This window comes from Heterodontus francisci, chromosome 34 (genome assembly GCF_036365525.1).
Source record: "Heterodontus francisci isolate sHetFra1 chromosome 34, sHetFra1.hap1, whole genome shotgun sequence".
Taxonomy (NCBI): domain Eukaryota; kingdom Metazoa; phylum Chordata; class Chondrichthyes; order Heterodontiformes; family Heterodontidae; genus Heterodontus; species Heterodontus francisci.
The window spans coordinates 46,654,749-46,662,006 of record NC_090404.1 but is presented as its reverse complement, the minus strand read 5'-3'; the positions used below and the strand labels follow the sequence as shown (position 1 = coordinate 46,662,006).

At 47.6% G+C, this 7,258-nt stretch overlaps 1 non-coding gene across 1 annotated transcript; it reads right to left on the bottom strand.

Annotated features, from left to right (window-relative positions):
• Positions 1-7,186: 7,186 nt before the first annotated feature.
• On the bottom strand, positions 7,187-7,258 carry trnad-guc (transfer RNA aspartic acid (anticodon GUC)). The gene has a single exon. It is a non-coding gene; the product is annotated as a tRNA-Asp (tRNA).

The window sequence follows — 7,258 nt, the reverse complement described above, 5'->3', positions numbered from 1 at the left end:
GCCACCTTTCACTTCTTTCCGTCCAGGTGGCCCTTACTGAAGTATGATGGCGTCCAAGGTGTGTGACCTTCCTCCTCAGATTGTCTATCTGCCTTGAACAGGTGGTGGTGTGTGGCTGCTAGAGGGTCATTTTGCTGTCAGACTATGAACGCAATGGTGTTGCTGCCGCGTGAAAGATGTAGTGAAATGTGTTGCGTCGTGGCTTATAAAGCATGTTGGTTGTAGAAAGCGTCGCGGTTTAATGAAGCAATGAAATGTGCCAAGGAAAATGTGCTTAGTGCATTTTGAATGAGCCGCTTTGTGAATGCAAAGAAGAGAAAGTGGCCAGTCTGATGAGCAAAGAGCGGTTGTTGTGCGGTGATTGTGATAGGCGGATGTGTGGAACATGTTTGCTGTTGATAGTTTTGATAAAACGGGTGGCGGGCCGCGTACCTGTTGTGGATGAGAGTCTCCATGCGGCAGTGCAAAGCGATTTGGAATTCAAATAGTTTCCCCTACCAGCTCTCGAATGGCCTCAGCAACGCTCACGCTACCCCGTCGGGGACTTGAACCCAGAAATCCCGCGTGATAGGCAAGGATACTCACCACTATACTAACGAGGAAGCACACAGTGACGCTTCCTACAGTTTGCCAGAGATTGCCAGCCACCTTTGGGCTTCATAGATGTTGTGTCAGCTTGGAGGGGGCACGTTTCCATCACCATTTCGGCATCTACTGTGGAGCCAGGCAGCAGACGCAGTACCACCGCTAAAGCTCTTGACTCAATCAATTCAATTTTATCCCTCATCCCACATCATTGATGTTACATCGCACAGTAATTTGCCTCCTCTCTGTGATGGCATACATTCAACACTTTCATCCAGTTCAGTCCTGTGACAGCTGCAGAGATCTGGACGGCGGATTCGCACTTTTGCGGGCTTGATATTGCACATCATCGGCCACTACAGGCAAGCAGGAAACGCATATGATTTTTTTTTGCTTGTTTGCTTATTTGTTTGTTTGTTTCTTTACTTGTTTGTTTTTCTCTCTTTTCCTGGCTTTGCAACAGAAGCAAGCACGATATGCAAAATACTTGGAGTTCAATGTTTTGGCCCACGCTGCATTATTCTTTTCCCGTTTCCCGACACCACACTTTAGAAAGAAATCCTTCGTGTGGGTATCGAGAAGGATTGGCACCATGGGCTCGCCGTGGATGACTTCAGGTACACGGTGTGCAAAAGTGCAAGATGGGCGTTGTTCTCTCGTGCTCACAGAAGTTTTGATCTTGGTGTTCCAAACAAGGACTGTTTTGAGCGAGAAAGCTTTTTTGTGGCAGGAGGGAAGGGTTAACCAGAGGACAAGAAGATAAGGTGATTCGCATTCGAAGCAGACGGACAAGGAAAGAAGGATTAGTTTAGGCAGCATGTTGTTGTGTGAGCTGACTGAAAGTCGTGTGCTTTCAGATTGAATGTTAACATTCAAGAGAGAATGGTAGGATGCTGCAAGGGAATTAAAAAAAAATCAGGGCCGAGGGCTGATCACTCGAATACGTTGAGTAGCTCTTGCAAAGGGATCGCACAGGCTATGTGTATTGGGCATGTAGCATTCCCAACACTTTCTTCAGTGCCTCTGAGCACCTTGTCTCGTTGCGCTTGTTACTGAGCCATTCGAGGTTATTAACCTTTGCCACCTTTCACTTCTTTCCGTCCAGGTGGCCCTTACTGAAGTTTGATGGCGTCCAAGGTGTGTGACCTTCCTCCTCAGATTGTCTATCTGCCTTGAACAGGTGGTGGTGTGTGGCTGCTAGAGGGTCATTTTGCTGTCAGACTATGAACGCAATGGTGTTGCTGCCGCGTGAAAGATGTACTGAAATGTGTTGCGTCGTGGCGTATAAAGCATGTTGGTTGTAGAAAGCATCGCGGTTTAATGAAGCAATGAAATGTGCCAAGGAAAATGTGTTTAGTGCATTTTGAATGAGCCGCTTTGTGAATGCAAAGAAGAGAAAGTGGCCAGTCTGATGAGCAAAGAGCGGTTGTTGTGCGGTGATTGTGATAGGCGGATGTGTGGAACATGTTTGCTGTTGATAGTTTTGATAAAACGGGTGGCGGGCCGCGTACCTGTTGTGGATGAGAGTCTCCATGCGGCAGTGCAAAGCGATTTGGAATTCAAAAAGTTTCCCCTGCCAGCTCTCGAATGGCCTCAGCAACGCTCACGCTACCCCGTCGGGGACTTGAACCCTGAAATCCCGCGTGATAGGCAAGGATACTCACCACTATACTAACGAGGAAGCACACAGTGACGCTTCCTACAGTTTGCCAGAGATTGCCAGCCACCTTTGGGCTTCATAGATGTTGTGTCAGCTTAGAGGGGGCACGTTTCCATCACCATTTCGGCTTCTACTTTGGAGCCAGGCAGCCGACGCAGTACCACCGCTAAAGCTCTTGACTCAATCAATTCAATTTTATCCCTCATCCCACATCATTGATGTTACATCGCACAGTGATTTGCCTCCTCTCTGTGATGGCATACATTCAAAACTTTCATCCAGTTCAGTCCTCTGACAGCTGCAGAGATCTGGACGGCGGATTCGCACTTTTGCGGGCTTGATATTGCACATCATCGGCCACTGCAGGCAAGCAGGAAACGCATATGATTTTTTTTTGCTTGTTTGCTTGTTTGTTTCTTTCTTTCTTTACTTGTTTGTTTTTCTCTCTTTTCCTGGCTTTGCAACAGAAGCAAGCACGATATGCAAAATACTTGGAGTTCAATGTTTTGGCCCACGCTGCATTATTCTTTTCCCCTTTCCCGACACCACACTTTAGAAAGAAATCCTTCGTGTGGGTATCGAGAAGGATTGGCACCATGGGCTCGCCGTGGATGACTTCAGGTACACGGTGTGCAAAAGTGCAAGATGGGCGTTGTTCTCTCGTGCTCACAGAAGTTTTGATCTTGGTGTTCCAAACAAGCACTGTTTTGAGCGAGAAAGCTTTTTAGTGGCAGGAGGGAAGGGTTAACCAGAGGACAAGAAGATAAGGTGATTCGCATTCGAAGCAGACGTACAAGGAAAGAAGGATTAGTTTAGGCAGCATGTTGTTGTGTGAGCTGACTGAAAGTCGTGTGCTTTCAGATTGAATGTGAACATTCAAGAGAGAATGGCAGGATGCTGCAAGGGAATTAAAAAAAAATCAGGGCCGAGGGCTGATCACTCGAATACGTTGAGTAGCTCTTGCAAAGGGATCGCACAGGCTATGTGTATTGGGCATGTAGCATTCCCAACACTTTCTTCAGTGCCTCTGAGCACCTTGTCTCGTTGCGCTTGTTACTGAGCCATTCGAGGTTATTAACCTTTGCCACCTTTCACTTCTTTCCGTCCAGGTGGCCCTTACTGAAGTTTGATGGCGTCCAAGGTGTGTGACCTTCCTCCTCAGATTGTCTATCTGCCTTGAACAGGTGGTGGTGTGTGGCTGCTAGAGGGTCATTTTGCTGTCAGACTATGAACGCAATGGTGTTGCTGCCGCGTGAAAGATGTACTGAAATGTGTTGCGTCGTGGCGTATAAAGCATGTTGGTTGTAGAAAGCGTCGCGGTTTAATGAAGCAATGAAATGTGCCAAGGAAAATGTGTTTAGTGCATTTTGAATGAGCCGCTTTGTGAATGCAAAGAAGAGAAAGTGGCCAGTCTGATGAGCAAAGAGCGGTTGTTGTGCGTGATTGTGATAGGCGGATGTGTGGAACATGTTTGCTGTTGATAGTTTTGATAAAACGGGTGGCGGGCCGCGTACCTGTTGTGGATGAGAGTCTCCATGCGGCAGTGCAAAGCGATTTGGAATTCAAAAAGTTTCCCCTACCAGCTCTCGAATGGCCTCAGCAACGCTCACGCTACCCCGTCGGGGAATTGAACCCCGGTCTCCCGCGTGATAGGCAGGGATACTCACCACTATACTAACGAGGAAGCACACGGTGACGCTTCCTACAGTTTGCCAGAGATTGCCAGCCACCTTTGGGCTTCATAGATGTTGTGTCAGCTTGGAGGGGGCACGTTTCCATCACCATTTCGGCTTCTACTTTGGAGCCAGGCAGCCGACGCAGTACCACCGCTAAAGCTCTTGACTCAATCAATTCAATTTTATCCCTCATCCCACATCATTGATGTTACATCGCACAGTGATTTGCCTCCTCTCTGTGATGGCATACATTCAAAACTTTCATCCAGTTCAGTCCTCTGACAGCTGCAGAGATCTGGACGGCGGATTCGCACTTTTGCGGGCTTGATATTGCACATCATCGGCCACTACAGGCAAGCAGGAAACGCATATGATTTTTTTTTGCTTGTTTGCTTGTTTGTTTCTTTCTTTCTTTACTTGTTTGTTTTTCTCTCTTTTCCTGGCTTTGCAACAGAAGCAAGCACGATATGCAAAATACTTGGAGTTCAATGTTTTGGCCCACGCTGCATTATTCTTTTCCCCTTTCCCGACACCACACTTTAGAAAGAAATCCTTCGTGTGGGTATCGAGAAGGATTGGCACCATGGGCTCGCCGTGGATGACTTCAGGTACACGGTGTGCAAAAGTGCAAGATGGGCGTTGTTCCCTCGTGCTCACAGAAGTTTTGACCTTGGTGTTTCAAACAAGGACTGTTTTGAGCGAGAAAGCTTTTTTGTGGCAGGAGGGAAGGGTTAACCAGAGGACAAGAAGATAAGGTGATTCGCATTCGAAGCAGACGTACAAGGAAAGAAGGATTAGTTTTTGGCAGCATGTTGTTGTGTGAGCTGACTGAAAGTCGTGTGCTTTCAGATTGAATGTTAACATTCAAGAGAGAATGGCAGGATGCTGCAAGGGAATTAAAAAAAAATCAGGGCCGAGGGCTGATCACTCGAATACGTTGAGTAGCTCTTGCAAAGGGATCGCACAGGCTCTGTGTATTGGGCATGTAGCATTCCCAACACTTTCTTCAGTGCCTCTGAGCACCTTGTCTCGTTGCGCTTGTTACTGAGCCATTCGAGGTTATTAACCTTTGCCACCTTTCACTTCTTTCCGTCCAGGTGGCCCTTACTGAAGTTTGATGGCGTCCAAGGTGTGTGACCTTCCTCCTCAGATTGTCTATCTGCCTTGAACAGGTGGTGGTGTGTGGCTGCTAGAGGGTCATTTTGCTGTCAGACTATGAACGCAATGGTGTTGCTGCCGCGTGAAAGATGTAGTGAAATGTGTTGCGTCGTGGCTTATAAAGCATGTTGGTTGTAGAAAGCGTCGCGGTTTAATGAAGCAATGAAATGTGCCAAGGAAAATGTGTTTAGTGCATTTTGAATGAGCCGCTTTGTGAATGCAAAGAAGAGAAAGTGGCCAGTCTGATGAGCAAAGAGCGGTTGTTGTGCGGTGATTGCGATAGGCGGATGTGTGGAACATGTTTGCTGTTGATAGTTTTGATAAAACGGGTGGCGGGCCGCGTACTTTTTGTGGATGAGAGTCTCCATGCGGCAGTGCAAAGCGATTTGGAATTCAAAAAGTTACCCCTACCAGCTCTCGGGTGGCCTCAGCAACGCTCACGCCTCCCCGTCGGGGAATTGAACCCCGGTCTCTCGCGTGACAGGCGGGGATACTCACCACTATACTAACGAGTAAACACACAGAAACGCTTCCGACAGTTTGCCAGAGTTTGCCAGCCACCTTTGGGCTTCATAGATGTTGTTTCAGCTTGGAGGGGGCACGTTTCCATCACCATTTAGGCTTCTACTTTGGAGCCAGGCAGCCGACGCAATACCACCGCTAAAGCTCTTGACTCAATCAATTCAATTTTATCCCTCATCCCACATCATTGATGTTACATCGCATAGTGATTTGCCTCCTCTCTGTGATGGCATACATTCAACACTTTCATCCAGTTCAGTCCTGTGACAGCTGCAGAGATCTGGACGGCGGATTCGCACTTTTGCGGGCTTGATATTGCACATCATCGGCCACTACAGGCAAGCAGGAAACGCATATGATTTTTTTTTGCTTGTTTGTTTGTTTGTTTGTTTGTTTCTTTACTTGTTTGTTTTTCTCTCTTTTCCTGGCTTTGCAACAGAAGCAAGCACGATATGCAAAATACTTGGAGTTCAATGTTTTGGCCCACGCTGCATTATTCTTTTCCCCTTTCCCGACACCACACTTTAGAAAGAAATCCTTCGTGTGGGTATCGAGAAGGATTGGCACCATGGGCTCGCCGTGGATGACTTCAGGTGCACGGTGTGCAAAAGTGCAAGATGGGCGTTGTTCCATCGTGCTCACAGAAGGTTTGATCTTGGTGTTCCAAACAAGAACTGTTTTGAGCGAGAAAGCTTTTTTGTGGCAGGAGGGAAGGGTTAACCAGAGGACAAGAAGATAAGGTGATTCGCATTCGAAACAGACGTACAAGGAAAGAAGGATTAGTTTAGGCAGCATGTTGTTGTGTGAGCTGACTGAAAGTCGTGTGCTTTCAGATTGAATGTTAACATTCAAGAGAGAATGGCAGGATGCTGCAAGGGAATTAAAAAGAAATCAGGGCCGAGGGCTGATCACTCGAATACGTTGAGTCGCTCTTGCAAAGGGATCGCACAGGCTATGTGTATTGGGCATGTCGCATTCCCAACACTTTCTTCAGTGCCTCTGAGCACCTTGTCTCGTTGCGCTTGTTACTGAGCCATTCGAGGTTATTAACCTTTGCCACCTTTCACTTCTTTCCGTCCAGGTGGCCCTTGCTGAAGTTTGATGGCGTACCCGGTGTGTGACCTTCCTCCTCAGATTGTCTATCTGCCTTGAACAGGTGGTGGTGTGTGGCTGCTAGAGGGTCATTTTGCTGTCAGACTATGAACGCAATGGTGTTGCTGTGGCGTGAAAGATGTAGTGAAATGTGTTGCGTCGTGGCTTATAAAGCATGTTGTTTGTCGAAAGCGTCGCGGTTTAATGAAGCAATGAAATGTGCCAAGGAAAATGTGTTTAGTGCATTTTGAATGAGCCGCTTTGTGAATGCAAAGAAGAGAAAGTGGCCAGACTGATGAGTAAAGAGCGGATGTTGTGCGGTGATTGTGATAGGCGGATGTGTGGAACATGTTTGCTGTTGATAGTTTTGATAAAATGGGTGGCGGGCCGCTTACGTGCTGTGGATGAGAGTCTCCATGCGGCAGTGCAAAGCGATTTGGAATTCAAAAATTTTCCCCGAACAGCTCTCGGGTGGCCTTGGCAACGCTCACGCCTCCCCGTGGGGGTATTGAACCCCGGTCTCCCGCGTGACAGGCGGGGATACTCACCACTATACTAACGAGGA